The following is a 14,284-nucleotide window of genomic DNA, read 5'->3' as shown; positions in this document are numbered from 1 at the left end:
GCTTGCCTCTGCCTCCCAATTGCTGGCATTAAAGGCATAAGCTGCCACTGCTGGTCTTCCTATCCAGTTTTTCTAAGGAGGCATGGTTCAGAGGCCAAATTCAGATCCTGCAGTTCTGGATGAGGCCCTGGGCAAATCGCTTCAGCTCTCTTGTGCCTCCTTTTTTTTTTTTTCCTTTTGCAAATGAGGTGAGTAAACGGGAAAGTGCTCAGAAGGGTGCCTAGCATGGGAAGGCCGTGGCTGTTAGCCCTACTGATGTAGGACGTTGAGGGAGTGACAGCGTCCCATACACATCCATATACACGGATCCTCGCGGAAGGAGAACTCCCATGAGAAGCATTCCTGGAAATTCCCAGACGGCTCAGGGACACCCCCTATGATCAGTTACTGTGGTTATCCCCTTCCCTCCCAGCAGAGGGCACTGTTCTCCCTAACCACAGCTGGGGCTGGCATTTGCAGCCTGGCTTGACAGGGTGGGGCCACAGGAAGGGAGAGCGCATGCCACAGGGCCACTGGCTGCGGCACACCTTACATGGAAGTCTGCTTGTGAAGACAGCTCCACCTGCACAGAATATGTGCTCGGTAAATACTTGTTGTTGAGTCAGTGCATGAAAAAGCTCTCTGATGATATAGCCCAGATAGGGATGGTGGCTGAGTGTACCGCGGCGGTCCATATTACTGGCCCGTGTGAACCTCCACCCTTACCAAAGAGCTGCTTACGGTCTCTTAGAGAGATTTTTATGGTTTCCTTTTTTAAAAGGAAATTGGGAGCCAGAAAGATGACTCAGTGGTCAAGAGCAAGTATTGCACTTGCAGAGGACTCAAGTTCAGTTCCCAGCGTGGTGACTCACAAACATGTATAACTCCAGTTCCAGAAGAACTTACATGGGCACCGACATGCACACAGTGAACATACATGCTGGTAAAACGTCTGTACGCATACAGTAATAATATGAATAAATTTAATAATAATAAATAACAATTATTTTTATTTATAATAATTTTATAATATAATAACTATTTGTTTATTTTAATAATAGGTAATAATAATAAATAATAAATGCCAAAGAAAGGAACTCAAGAGTTAGGATAAGTGCTGGGCTGGGCGTGGTGGCACACCAGGGTGCATACCAGTAATCTCAGAATTTAAGAGGAAGACTGGGACAGGAATTGAGAGTTCCAGACCAGTCTGATCTACACGGGAAGACACCCAGAGAGAGAGTGACAAAGCAGACAGGTTCAGATCTAGTTCTCCTGGCCCCCCAAGGATGGGCCTTCATGTTTTCTATGAGGCCAGTTGTCTCATGTACCCCAGGCTGTTCAAATCTGAACTTACTGTGTAGCCTTCAACCTCTGTTCTCCTGCCTCTGCCTCCCAAATGCTAACCTAACAGGAATATGCCACCACGCCTGCTTCGTTTATGAAATGCTGTGATTGAGGGGCCAGCGAGCATTCTACTAACTGAGGTATCTCTGTCCACAGCCTCTTTTTATGTTAAGATTCAAACCTCTGCCAGGCACGATGGGTAAATGCACTTCGTCCTGGCATCCAGGAGGCAAAGACAGGCAGATCTCTCTGAGTTCTAGACTAGCCTGGGCTACATAGCCAGCTCCAGGACAGTCAGAACTACAAAGAGAGACTCAGTCTCAAAGAAAAACAAAAACAAACAAACAAAAAACAACAAAAAACCCAACCAAACAAAACACAAAAACAAAAACAAGGTTGATGGCTACTAAAGAACAACATCCAACTGAGATGCCTCCTGGCCTACACTCAAAGTAGAACTCTGGCTTAATATGCACAAGGTCACACCCCACCCTGCCAGAGGTGACAGCTGGAGCCCAAGTGCTACAGGCATGAGGGACAAAAATAGCCTTCAGATGTTACTGTGGCCCTGCACTAAGGCAGGGATGCCCACATGACCGTGAGTCTATTTCTTATATCCATCCTTCCAGGCTCTTCTGAGACCCCTTTGAGGGTAGTGGGCGTTATCCCGGGGCCTTTGTAGTCATACACTACGTAACAACTACTTATTGATTGAAATTGTTCTATGCCAGGTACCAATTGTTGGTCATGGAGAAATTCAGCAAGCAGCTAAAAATCCAAACTCTGACATGTGAGGGCCTCTGGTTAAAAAAATGTATAGAGAGTCTTGGTGCAGTGGCATAGACCTCTAATCCTTGTGTTTGGGTGGTGGAAGGAGGAGCATCGGGTGTTCAAGGCCAGCCTTGTCTATATACTATAGAGAGAGTATGTGGCCAGCCTGGGCTGTATGAGAACCTGTCTCATAAAAGCTAAATGTGTAGGGCTTTCTAAGGAAGGAGACGAAGGGCTGGGGTAGGGCAAAGAGGAGAGGGGCTGGAGTGAGGACTCAGTTCTCGCAGTCAGAGACGGCCTTGCTGAGAAGTGTCTGAGGGACAGACTTAGGGAGTGAGCTCACAAGCGTGTGTCTCGGTAAGAGGAACAGAAAGTGAAAGCTATATGCAGAAGGGGCTGGCGGGGTTCTGCAGACAGGCCAGACAGGCCAGTATGTCTGCCTGCCTCGCAAGGGCCAGAGTGGTAGCAAGTGAAGTGAGGATTGGGATGGCGGGCGCCCAGTGCTGCACAGCTTTCTCTGGGTCTGGGCTAGGTGCTGAGTGGAGGGCCAGGCCCAACCCTGGAATCCCTGGCAGAAGTCCTGACTCAGCTCTGCCGTGGAGCCAGCAAAACCTGATTCTTTCACTAAGCCATCCCCAGTCACCAACACGGAGGCCAGGGCCTGCCTGGGCCTGTGTCAGCTGCAAACCTGGCAGACAGGAACAGCAAGATTCTTCTCTCAAGGCCCCAGGGCAGGCTGGGAGCCTGTCAGAAAGCAAAGCCATGGCTAGAAATGCAGACCTTGTGGTGGCAGAGTGTGTGTGTGTGTGTGTGTGTGTGTGTGTGTGTGTGTGTGTGTGTGTGTGTGTTACAGCCTGACTTCTCACAAATGGCCCAGGGGAGCCCTATGGATGGTATTTAAGGAACACCCAGCATCAGGCCTGGTGTGACACAAGGCTACACTCCTTAAGAAGCACCTGCTGCTATCCCTGTTTTCTCTTCTTAGGCCCTCTCCAGTCTCAGGTGAGCCAGGAGCCCTGCTCATTCCTTCAACATCATCAGGTTCTCAGCCCCCCAGAAGGCTGCAGGATGGGGTGGGAATCTGACAGGAAACAGGTGAGTCACAAATGAGTGCCGAGATCCAGCCCTGCCATTCCTGTCCCGCTGCCCTCTTAGTAAGCCAGGCTCCATGGCTGTGAGGGCCGGGCAGGGCAGAAAAGACTCCAGTGCTCTCCTGATGACCACAGCGCTCCTGGAAGACAGTGCTGACTCACAGGCTTGCTTGAAGTTCAAGACTGAAACACCTACTATCACAGGACACTGTGGTTAAGATTCCCTCCCTCCAAATCAAACCTGCTTCGCTCGGGGCCTCTACACTTGCCTTTTGCCTGGCAAGCCAACCCCTACCTCCTCAGGCACCGCCCGATCCACGTCAGCTTCTCACAGATGCCATCTTTGAAAACCCTCTAAAGAGCTTTTCTTTCTTTTTTTGTGTATGTACGTGTCTGTGTGTATGTACTTGTGTCTGCTGGGGATGTGGACAAGAGGTTGATTGATGTTGGGTTTCTTCAACTGTTCTCTAGCTAATTGTCATCATTCATTATGTGTGTGTGTGTGTGTGTGTGTGTGTGTTTTGAGACTCAGTTTCTCTATGTAGTCCTGGTGTAGAGTTTGGTGGCCTTGAACACAGAGATCCACCTGCCTCTGCATCCCAGGGCTGGGATTAAGGGTAAGCACCACTATCACAAGGCCACTATCTTTTTTTTTGAGACATGGTCTCATTTTGTAACTCCGATTTACCTGAAACTGCCTATATAGATCAGGCTAGCCTTAATTCACAGAGACTGCCTGCTACTTCTTCCCAAGTGCTAGAATTACAGATAAGTGCCAACATATCTGTGTACTGGTTAGTTTTTTGTTTGTTTGTTTTCTAACTTAACATAAGCTAGAGTCAACTGGAAAGAGGGAACATTGACTGGGTCTCACTTCCATCAGATAGGCCAGGAGGCAGTTCTCTACAGCATTTTTTTCTCCTTTTTATTTTCCTTATTTTTTAAAAGATGTATTATTTATGTGTATGAGTGTTTTGCCTGCATGTATGCATGTGCACCATGAAGGTCAGGAGAGGGTGTCAGATCCCCTGGAACTGGTGTTGCAGAAAGTTGTAAGCTGCCATGTGGGTGCAAGAAATAAACCCTGGTCATCTGCAATAGCAACTTTCTGTCTGTCTGTCTGCCTGTCTTCGCTTCCTTCCTTTGCATCCTTTCTTTTTCTGAGACAGGGCTTCAAACTTAGAGATCCATCTGCCTCTATCTCCCAAGTGCTGGGATTAAAGGCATGTTCCTCTATGATAAGCTACCTACATTTTCTAGATCAATGATTGATGTGGGGGGGCCCAGCCCACTGTGGGTGGTGCCATTCCTGAGCAGGTGGTCCTAGATTGCGAGCCTTGAGGAGCCAGCCAGTGAGTAGCATTTCTTCATGGTCTTTGCTTGAGTTCCTGCCTCCAGGTTCCTACTTGAGTTCTTGCCCTGGCTTCTTTTCCTGATGAACTCTTAACTTGTAAGTCAAATAACCACCCCCCACGTTGGGTTTGGTCATGGTTTTTATTGTAAGGGCTTGAAAATTGCTGAAGGAAGACCCCAGACTCAGATAGTATGCAAAACCAAAGAGTGTTTATTCTACAGAAACAGCAAACATGCAGAGGTCAACCATTCTTTGAAATGGTAAGCCCAAAGGCACACAGGCCTTCTTATAGGAAACCTGGGGAACTCTCTAGAAGGATTAGGCAATCTAAAATTTTATTAGTGGGTGCTAGGGGGTCACAGGTGTGGTCTGCATTCCTCTATCTAGAACAAATGTTTAAGCTTGTGATGAAATAGGGCTGCCCAGCACAGATGGCCCATTTCAAGATAAGATATTTCCCCATTCCTGTGGTTGTCCCCAGGCTGTTTTTTGGGAGGGGCTTTTATGATCTTGTTCTGGATTTATGGTCTGGCCCTGGAGCTGAGGTCTTATGGCCTAGTTTCTGGGAGCTGTTTCTGAGTTTCTGTTCTTAGAGCTGGTACCTGAGGATCAGGCCTGGCCCTTACACGGAGACAAACAGGGCTTGTGTCACCATTTTCATTTATCACAGAAACAGAAAGCAAACCAGAACACCCACTTCCTTGACTTCCGGGCAGTCAAAAAGGCCTTTTATTGAACCTGAGGCTGCTGATTCTGCTGGCCCGGATGGCTAGCACGCCCTCAGGAACCTCTGTTTCCACTCCCCTGTGCTGGGATTTCAGGAACACATTGCTGAGAGCTGTACTTGGCTTTTTATAATGGTGTTTAGATCTGAACTTATGTCCTTAAGGTTCATAGAAAGACCCTTACCATTGAGCCATCTCCCTAGCCCATTATTGTCATTGGTCATCATCATCATCATCATCATCATCATTGAGCCTCTTGTGTCACCCAGAGTGGCCTTGAATTTCTGAGTAGTTGAGACTAAAGGTGTGTGTATGTGTATGTATGTATGTATGTATGTATGTATGTGTATATATGTGTGTGTGTGTGTTTTAGGGACTTTGTCGTTTCTTCATTATAACCTGGAGAGTACAGTCTGCCACGTGTTAGGCACTCAACAAATATTTGCAAAGCCATGTATGGTGGTCTATAATGCCATCACTTGGAAGACTGAAACAGGAGGATTACCATGAATTTGGAAGCCTTCTTAGGCTACAGGGTGAGATCATGCCTTGAATTATAATTAATAAATATTTGTTAAAACCTGATGTGACCAGGCAGTGGTGGTACAAGACTTTAATTCCAGCACTAGGAGGCAGGGACAGGCAGATCTGTGTGGGTTCAAGGCCAGTCTGGTCTACAGAGTGAGTTCTAGAACAGCCAGGGCTACACAGAGAAACCCTGTCTCACAAAACAAAACAAGCAACAACAAAATACCTGATTCAGTGGCCTTCACCAATAATCTGAGCACATGTGAGGTTGAAACCGGAGGACTGAAAATGTAAGGCCGCCTAGGTGTAGTGGCGCACACCTTTAGTCCAGGGAGGCAGAGGCAGGTGGATCTCTGTGAGTTTAAGGTCAGCCTGTGTACATAGTGAGTTTCAGGATATATAGCTACGACTAACTAGAGAGACCCTGCATCGAAAAAGAAAATGTGAGGTCACCAGGGGCTAGCTAAGCAAACGATAGACAGAAATATTGAATAAAGAGCTTTACAACCTTCCGAAGTTAGTTTTTTTGTTGGATATGAGAAAATCAAAAGACCCCAGGAGGTGAGGTAAGTCACACAGAATGGAGCCTCAGAGCTAAAGGAATCTAGGGACACCACACATGACGTCTCAATCCTGACAGCCACACTTGGTATAGTTAAATGATCCCATTTCTCAGAAAGGCACCCTGAAGATGGAGCAAGACGGAGGCAGAGGCTTGGAATTGGGCACACAGTCTCACGTGTATGAGGCAAGTGCTCTACAGCTGAGCCAAGTCACGGCCCTTCAGGATGAGTCCTGAAGATCTCCCCAGAGTGTTCGCTTTCTTTGGAGAGAGATTCTTTATATCCAGAGATTCTTTATATTAAGAGACAAGTAGAGTATCAACTCAAGCACTCAAGATTGTCTGAGTTCAGAACAGGGTGAGAGAGAACTGCTTAAGAAATCTAGAACCCAGCAGTGGTGACACACGCCTTTAATCCCAGCCCTTGGGAGGCAGAGGCAGGAGGATTTCTGAGTTCAAGGCCAGCCTGGTCCTCAGAGTGAGTTTCAGGACAGCCAGGTCTATACAGAGAAACCTGTCTCAAAAAACCAACATCAAAAAAAAAAAAAAAGAAGAAAGAAAGAAAGAAAGAAAGAAAGAAAGAAAGAAAGAAAGAAAGAAAAAGAAAAGAAAGAAGAAGAAATGAATAAACTTTGAAAACTGAACTTCGAGCCGGGCGGTGGTGGCACACGCCTGTAATCCCAGCACTTGGAAGGCAGAGGCAGGTGGATTTCTGAGTTCAAGGCCAGCCTGGTCTACAGAGTGAGTTCCAGGACAGCCAGGACCACACAGAGAAACCCTGTCTCAAAAAAAACAAAAAAGAAAGAAAGAAAAGAGAAGAAATCTAGGAAGGCAGCCAGGTGGAGGGACTCAGGCCTGTCATTGAAAGCAGGAACACCACCCAGTTCAAGGCCAGCCTTGGTGATAGAGTAAGTTCAAGGCCGGTTCTCCCTAATGAGAAAGTGCGAACTTCCAATAAGGAAGAAAGAAGCCCTTTGAGTTGACCTTAAAGGATGTGTGTAACAGAGAAGAGGCCCAATGTATGGGTTAGTGGTTAAGATGGCTCAGTGGTTAGAGCCCTGACTGCTCTTCCAGAGATCCTGAGTTCAATTCCCAGCAACCACATGGTGGCTCACAACCATCTGTCATGGGATCCAATGCACTCTCCTGGTGTGTCTGAAGACAGCTACAGTGGACTCATATGAAATAAATAAATCTTTAAAGAGGCCCAAAGTAAAGATGGACTGGGAAGATAGCGCAGCAGTTAAGATCACTTGTTCCTCTTGCAGAGGACCCAGGTTCCCAGGACCCAGTTGCCTGTAATAACTGCTTGTAAGTCAAACTCCAGAGCATCCAACACCCCTTCTGGCCTTCTTGGTACTTGCCTACCTAGCATTCAGACAGACAGACAGACAGACACACACATACACATACTTGAAAATAAACTAGAGCCCATGAATGTAGAGCTCCAGGCCTGCTCAGACTTCTACAGAAATGGATGCAGGCTTCACCAAGTGCCTGGGCCGGGCCCTGGAGATGTAGCCTCCTGCCTCCCACATGGGGTTCCATCCTGAGGAAGGAAAAGTGATGCCAGGGAGGGAGAGCCCAAGCTGTGCCCAAACGGAGAGCTGGGTAGGAATTTTCCAGGGGCTTAGGGGGACAGCAGGAGCAGTGAGTGTGTGCTCAGTGGAAACAGGAGCATGATCAAATTGGCGTTGTAGAATTGATTCCTCAGGTCGTCTTTGATGGACATTTACACAGATGCAAGATGACAGATGGACAAAGGACGTTCATTCCACCACAGCGCCGTCTGGATAAGCAAAAGATGGCCAGTGACCTTTCATCCACTGGTGTGGTCTGCTTCAATAATGTGCCCCATTTACTGTGGAAGGCTCTGCCACTGAGAATAAAGAAAGGGGAAGTTTGCTGAGTGCTGATGCGGAAAGATCCAGGAGAACTTGCAGACAGAGGAAGATGGAGAGCTGTGTTTAAAAGGCAATGCCTCCAGAGAGAAATGGAGAAGGTAAGGCTGTATGACTTTCTTTTGTTTTGTTTTTTAACTTAAATATGCAGAGAAACTCTAAAACAGTGTTGTCCAATAGAAGTTTCCACAACGACGGAGACCTTCTGTGTTTACACTAAAAACAAATAGAGCCATGAGCCACTTCCAGCACTGAATACCTGAATTTTTACCTTATTTTATGAATCAGCCCCACCCCAGCTTGTATGTACTGGGGAGAAACCCCGGGCTTGTTGCGGGCTAGGCAAGGCCTCTACCACTTGACCCAAATCCGTAGCGTACTCTCTTTCCCATCAAAACAAAGACCCTTATGACATTTAAGACAGGGTCTCACTATGTAGGTCAGTCTGGCCTCAAAAGTTCCATCCTCCCGCCTCATCTTCCTGGGCGCTTAGTTTATAGACCTGTGTCTCCATCCCAGGCTTCGATTATGTGCTATAGTCTACTGTTATAATTAAACACTCTGAACAGTAGCAACTTGAGGAAGGAAATCACGAACAGTGAGAGGTTGCTTATGCAGGTTGGAGACCCACCTGCCTACGGATGGTGCCGCCCACTATGAGCTGAGCCCACCCACATCTATCATCCATCAAGACAATGCCCCACAGACAAGGCCACAGGCTCCCTCTTTCCAAGTGACTTAGGCTGCGTGTATCGACTTAACAATAAAAACTAACCAGCTCATTTGCTAAGTTAATAATCAACATATGTGCCAGGCTGACTTGGGCCTATGATCCCAGCATGCAGGATGCAAAGGCAGAGAAATCAGGAGTTTCAGACAGATAGGGCTCTCCTGTGTCTGTGAGGACAGAGGTGGGAGGGAAGATGGTATGAGAGTGACCAGTTGCTTCAGAGTGCTTTTAAGAGAGGCGCACTCATAGAATCCCTGGAAAGCCTGGGTACTGGTACAGTGGTGTGAGTCTCCATTAGGCCCTGATTCCAGCATTTGCACTTCAGAAAACTCCCGCTCAGAAGTGGGAGTGCTAATGACCAGAGCCACACAGCAGGGCAGCAGGGCGACAGGGCAATAAGTTTACAGCTAGAGCCCTGTCTCTCTTAGGAGAGAGGGGTCCCTGTGGTGAATCTGTGCTGCTCACATCAGAACTTCCTCCTGCCCCTTCAGAGTCCCTCAGGGCACTGTGAGGCCACCCTGCTCTCTGCAAGGACCGTCCCTTAAACTGTGCCGGCTATTATGAGGGTTCTTTCATTTAAGTTTCAATTTGCAGGTGGCTAGAGAGAAGGGTTCGTTGGTTAAGAGAGCTTATTGCTCTTGCAGAGGACCCAGGGTCAGTTCCCAGCATCCACCTGGGGACTCAATCCAACTGGAACTCCAGTTTCAGGGGATCTAGTTCCCTCTTTGGGTACCAGGCACACATGTGGTTCATAGACAAACAAGGCGGTAAAACACTCAACACAAAATAAATAAATCTAAAATTTAAAATGTGTGTGTGTGTGTGTGTGTATATTTAAAGTTTGAAAGCCGGGTTTTGTGGCACAGGCCTTTAATCCCAACACTCGGGAGGCAGAGGCAGGTGGATCTCTGAGTTCCAGGCCAGCCTGATCTATAGAGCAGGTTCCAGAACAGCCAGGACTGCATAGGGAAACCCTGTCTCAAACAAAACAAAGCAAAAAAATGTATACACACGTGTTTATACATATATTTATAGTTTGAAATGATTGCCAACAGGAAAAACTTTGTACCAACTTAATTTTGAAAAGGAACTTTTACATTACAGTCTCTTTTAAGTTGTTTGAGCCTGTCTAAAGCAGTTAATCTCAAACTGGTAATCAAGTATCTCCTGTTCACCCTCCTCGCTGCCCACTCCATTCCTAGAGGGGGGCAGGACAAGAACCTGGCTGGGGACAAGAGGTGATCTCTTGGACCACCTTGATCCCTGGTTAATGGTGGTGACTCTTCACATCAGATTTTTGGGAACTTGGCACAAGTAGGTTTTTCTGGAATCTCAATTGAGAACATGCCTCCATCAATTTTTGCCTTGGACAAACTTGCAGAGACATTTTCTTGATTAATGATTAACATGGGGCTGCCCAACCTTATCTGGGAGGTACCGCTTATGTGCAGGTGATCTTGGGTTGTATAAAAAAAGCAAACTGAGCAAGCCTTAAAGCAGGCCAGTGACCAAAGATCCTCTGTGGCCTAGCTCCTGTGAGCCAAATGAACTCTAGTTGGTTTTGGTCATGGGGTCCGGTCTGGTCTGTCTTAGGGTTTTACTGCTGTGAACAGACACCATGACCAAGACAAGTCTTATAAAAAAAACATTTCATTGTGGCTGGCTCACAGGTTCAGAGGTGCAATCCATTATCATCAAGGCAGGAGCATAACAGCATCCAGGCAGGCATGGTGCAGGCAGAGCTGAGAGTTCTACTTCTTCATCCGAAGACCGATAGTGGAAGACTGATTTCTAGGCAGCTAGGACTAGGGTATTATAGCCCATGCCCACAGTGGCACACCTACTCAAACAAGGACACACCTCCTAATAGTGTCACTCCCTGGCCCTAGCACATACAAACCGTCACAAGGGGCAAGAAGTGAAATGGATTCAGGGCTGCCTAGGAGAGTCCATGGCTCGTCAGACACTAGCAGAGAATGAGAGGATTGTCCAGGACACTGGGCATCTGGGCTGATGGAGGTGCCACCTTCAGACTGGAGAAGGGCAACCTTGAATCTTGTTCTGTGTTCATGTTTATGTTTTGTTATTGCTCTTATTTAGGCTATTTATTACAATTATTTATTATGTGAGTATTCTGTTCTTTGGATTTTTAATTAATTACATGTATTTATCTTTTGTATGCATTTTGTTTTTGGTTTTGGTTTTTTGGTTTTTTTTTTTCACGAGACAGGGCTTTTCTGTGTATCCCTAGCTGTCCTGCAACTCACTCTGTAGACCAGGCTGACCTCAAACTCAGAAATCTGCCTGCCTCTGCCTCCCAAGTGCTGGGATTACAGGCATGCGCCACCACCGCCCGGCCATTGTTTTGTTTTAAGACAGGGTATCACTAAGTAACCCTGGCTGCCCTGGCACTTTAGAGTTTAAGACCGGCTGGCTTTTCAAACTCTCAGAGATCTGCTTGCCTCTGCTGGAATTAAAGGCGTGTACCATCAGGCCCTGCTAGTTTTTAGGTTTTTTTGTTATCTTGAACTTTCAAGTTTTATTTATTATTTCACGTGTGTGGATATTTTGACTGTGTGAATGTCTATGAACCACATATGAATACGCTGTAAAGACCAAAAGGGCATTGGGTTACAGAAGGCTGTGAGCTGCGGTGTGGGCACTGCAGATCAAACCCAGGTCCTCTGGAAGAGCAGCCAGTGCTTTTAACCGTTGAGTTATCTCTGTCTAGGCCCCAGATTTTGTTTGGGTTGTGATGATGGTGGTGGTGGGGGGTTGTTTTGTTTTGTTTGAGACAGTCTAATTCTATAACCCAGGCTGGTCTCAAATTCATGGCAATCCATAAATTCTCCTGCCTCAAACTCCTCCTCCTCCTTCTTCTTCTTCTTTTTTTTTAAAAAAGATTTATTTATTTTATAAATACGTAAGTACACTGTAGCTGTCTTCAGACACACCAAAAGAGGGCATCAGATCTTGTTATGGATGGTTGTGAGCCACCATGTGGTTGCTGGGATTTGAACTGAGGACCTTCAGAAGATCAGTCAGTACTCTTAACCACTGAACCATCTCACCAGCCCCATCAACCTCTTCAGTACTGTGACTATAGGTCTACATCGTATGCCACTACACCCAGCCCTAACTCTCTCTGAGCATTGCATTTGAGGAGTCTGTGGGCCGTGTAAGTGAGTATGTTCAGTTGGGTGCTGGACAGACAGAGTTCTGGGCTACATGGTACCCCGGAGACTCAGAAAGGAAGGGTATCAGTATCGCTGCTAGCTTCCCACAAACTCTGCCCTGCTTCCCACTAGAGATGGGGAAGAGACGTTACCACCGGCCACAGAGGAAGGAAGAGGATGCTGAAGGAGAAGTGGTGATATTACCACATGAAGGGATCTTACCTCTTTTAGTTTGTATTTCTCATCGGCTCCCCATGGTGATTTCCAGGAAAGAGAAGTAAAGGCTCAGGAGCGGAACCCAAGTCTACAGCACAGACCAAACCCCGAATGAGAGGGTGCAGGGATGCCCTGTGCCGACTGGAGGGTGTTACACAGCAGGAGATGCAGGGATGAGGCTGTCCCTTGGTCTGCCCCTGGTGCTGCTGGAGCCTTGTGGGGTCCGGCAGTGACAAAGCTGGGAATGGGAGAGCAGGCGGGTGTCACTGGGACAAGGCCTGTGCTGAGGTGCTAAGGGGCGTCACACACAGCCGGAAAGGCTGAAAGGACAGCTAGAGCTGTGACATCTGAATCCCAAACACAACTAACCATCTGTAAACTTTTAGGAATAATATTAATGACGGTAGTTGTAGAACCGCCCAGGGCTGAGGAGCCGCCTTCTCTGTGCCAGAAGATCCACAGGTCGTAGAAAAACCTGACTTCATTCAAATGTCCAGAATAATGGAATCTAAGATGTAGGTACAGTGACATCCACTGATCTCCAGTTGACAGAGTGTCAGAGAATGGAAAACCATGGGTTTGGTCTGGAGAGATGGCTCAGCGGTTAAGAGCACTGACTGCTCTTCCAGAGGTCCTGAGTTCAATTCCCAGCAACCACATAGTGGCTCATAATCTAGTGGGATCCAATGCCCTCCTCTGGTGTGTCCGAGGAGAATGACAGTGTACTCATATACAGAAAATAAATAGATAAATTAAAAAAAGATTGTGTCTGGGCACTGGTGGCGCATGCCTTTAATCCCAGCACTTGGGAGGCAAAGGCAAGTAGATCTCTGATTTAGAGGCCAGCCTGGTCTACAGAGTGAGCTCCAGTACAGCCAGGGCTACACAGAGAAACCCTGTCTCAAAAACCAAACCAACAAAGGACGCTGCAGGTCGGGCGAGCATGTCTAGCTTCTCTAGGGCACCCCAGCAATGGGCCACTTTTGCCCGAATGTGGTACCTCTTGGATGGCAAAATGCAGCCCCCTGGCAAGCTTGCGGTTATAGCATCCAATAAACTTCAAGGATTAAATAACCAGTGTACCATCAGCTGAGTGACTGTGGAGACCACGTTGTCATAATAAACACAAGACATATTGCATTTTCTGGAAACAAATGGGAACAAAAAGTGTACTCCTCACATACTGGCTACCCAGGTGGCTTTGGACAAGTAACAGCTGCACAGCTTCACCTCAAAGACCCAGTGGCGATTGTGAAATTAGCTATTTATGGCATGCTGCCCAAACACCTGCACAGAAGGACAATGATGCAAAGGCTGCACCTTTTTCCAGACGAGGATATACCAGAAGATATTCTTAAGAATTTAGTGGAAGAGCTTCCTCAGCCACGGAAAGTGCCTAGACGACTGGACGAATACACCAAAGAAGAAATCGAGGCTTTCCCGAGAGTGTGGGCTCCACCTGATGATTTCCGGATGTAGGAGATACCGGGAATGGAAATGATTGAAAATTACTGCAAGAGACTGAATGCTTCAGGAAATATTCCCATGACCCAGGGCAGAGAGAAAACTCGGGAGCTCCCTGTGGGAAACACTTAGGAAGGCCAGGCAGCAGCAGGAACGTGCAGTTTTATAGAAGTATCTTGTGTAACCGTCTTTAAATGCTACAAATGTTAATAAAATGCTTATTTGGTTATCTAAGAAAAAAACAAACAAACCAACAAACCAAAAAGATTGTTAGAGGCCCACTCTTTACATTGATAACCTTCCTTGTTGGTTCCTGAAACTGAGCCCTGTAGCCCAGGCTGGCCTTAAACTTGCCTCCAAGGATGACCTTGAATTTTTGTTTCTCCTTTATCAGTCCACTTCCCAACTAAGGAGGTTACAAAAAGGTGCTATCACACCCA

General features: G+C 47.0%; 1 pseudogene; it reads left to right on the top strand.

Moving 5' to 3' along the window:
• The first annotated feature begins 13,280 nt into the window (after positions 1-13,280).
• LOC127671441 (39S ribosomal protein L13, mitochondrial-like) lies at positions 13,281-14,049 on the top strand (annotated as a pseudogene).
• The last annotated feature ends 235 nt before the right edge of the window (positions 14,050-14,284 follow it).

Source organism: Apodemus sylvaticus, chromosome 21 (genome assembly GCF_947179515.1).
Source record: "Apodemus sylvaticus chromosome 21, mApoSyl1.1, whole genome shotgun sequence".
Lineage (NCBI taxonomy): Eukaryota > Metazoa > Chordata > Mammalia > Rodentia > Muridae > Apodemus > Apodemus sylvaticus.
The sequence above is the reverse complement of the archived record's forward strand: the minus strand, read 5'-3'. Positions and strand labels throughout refer to the sequence as shown.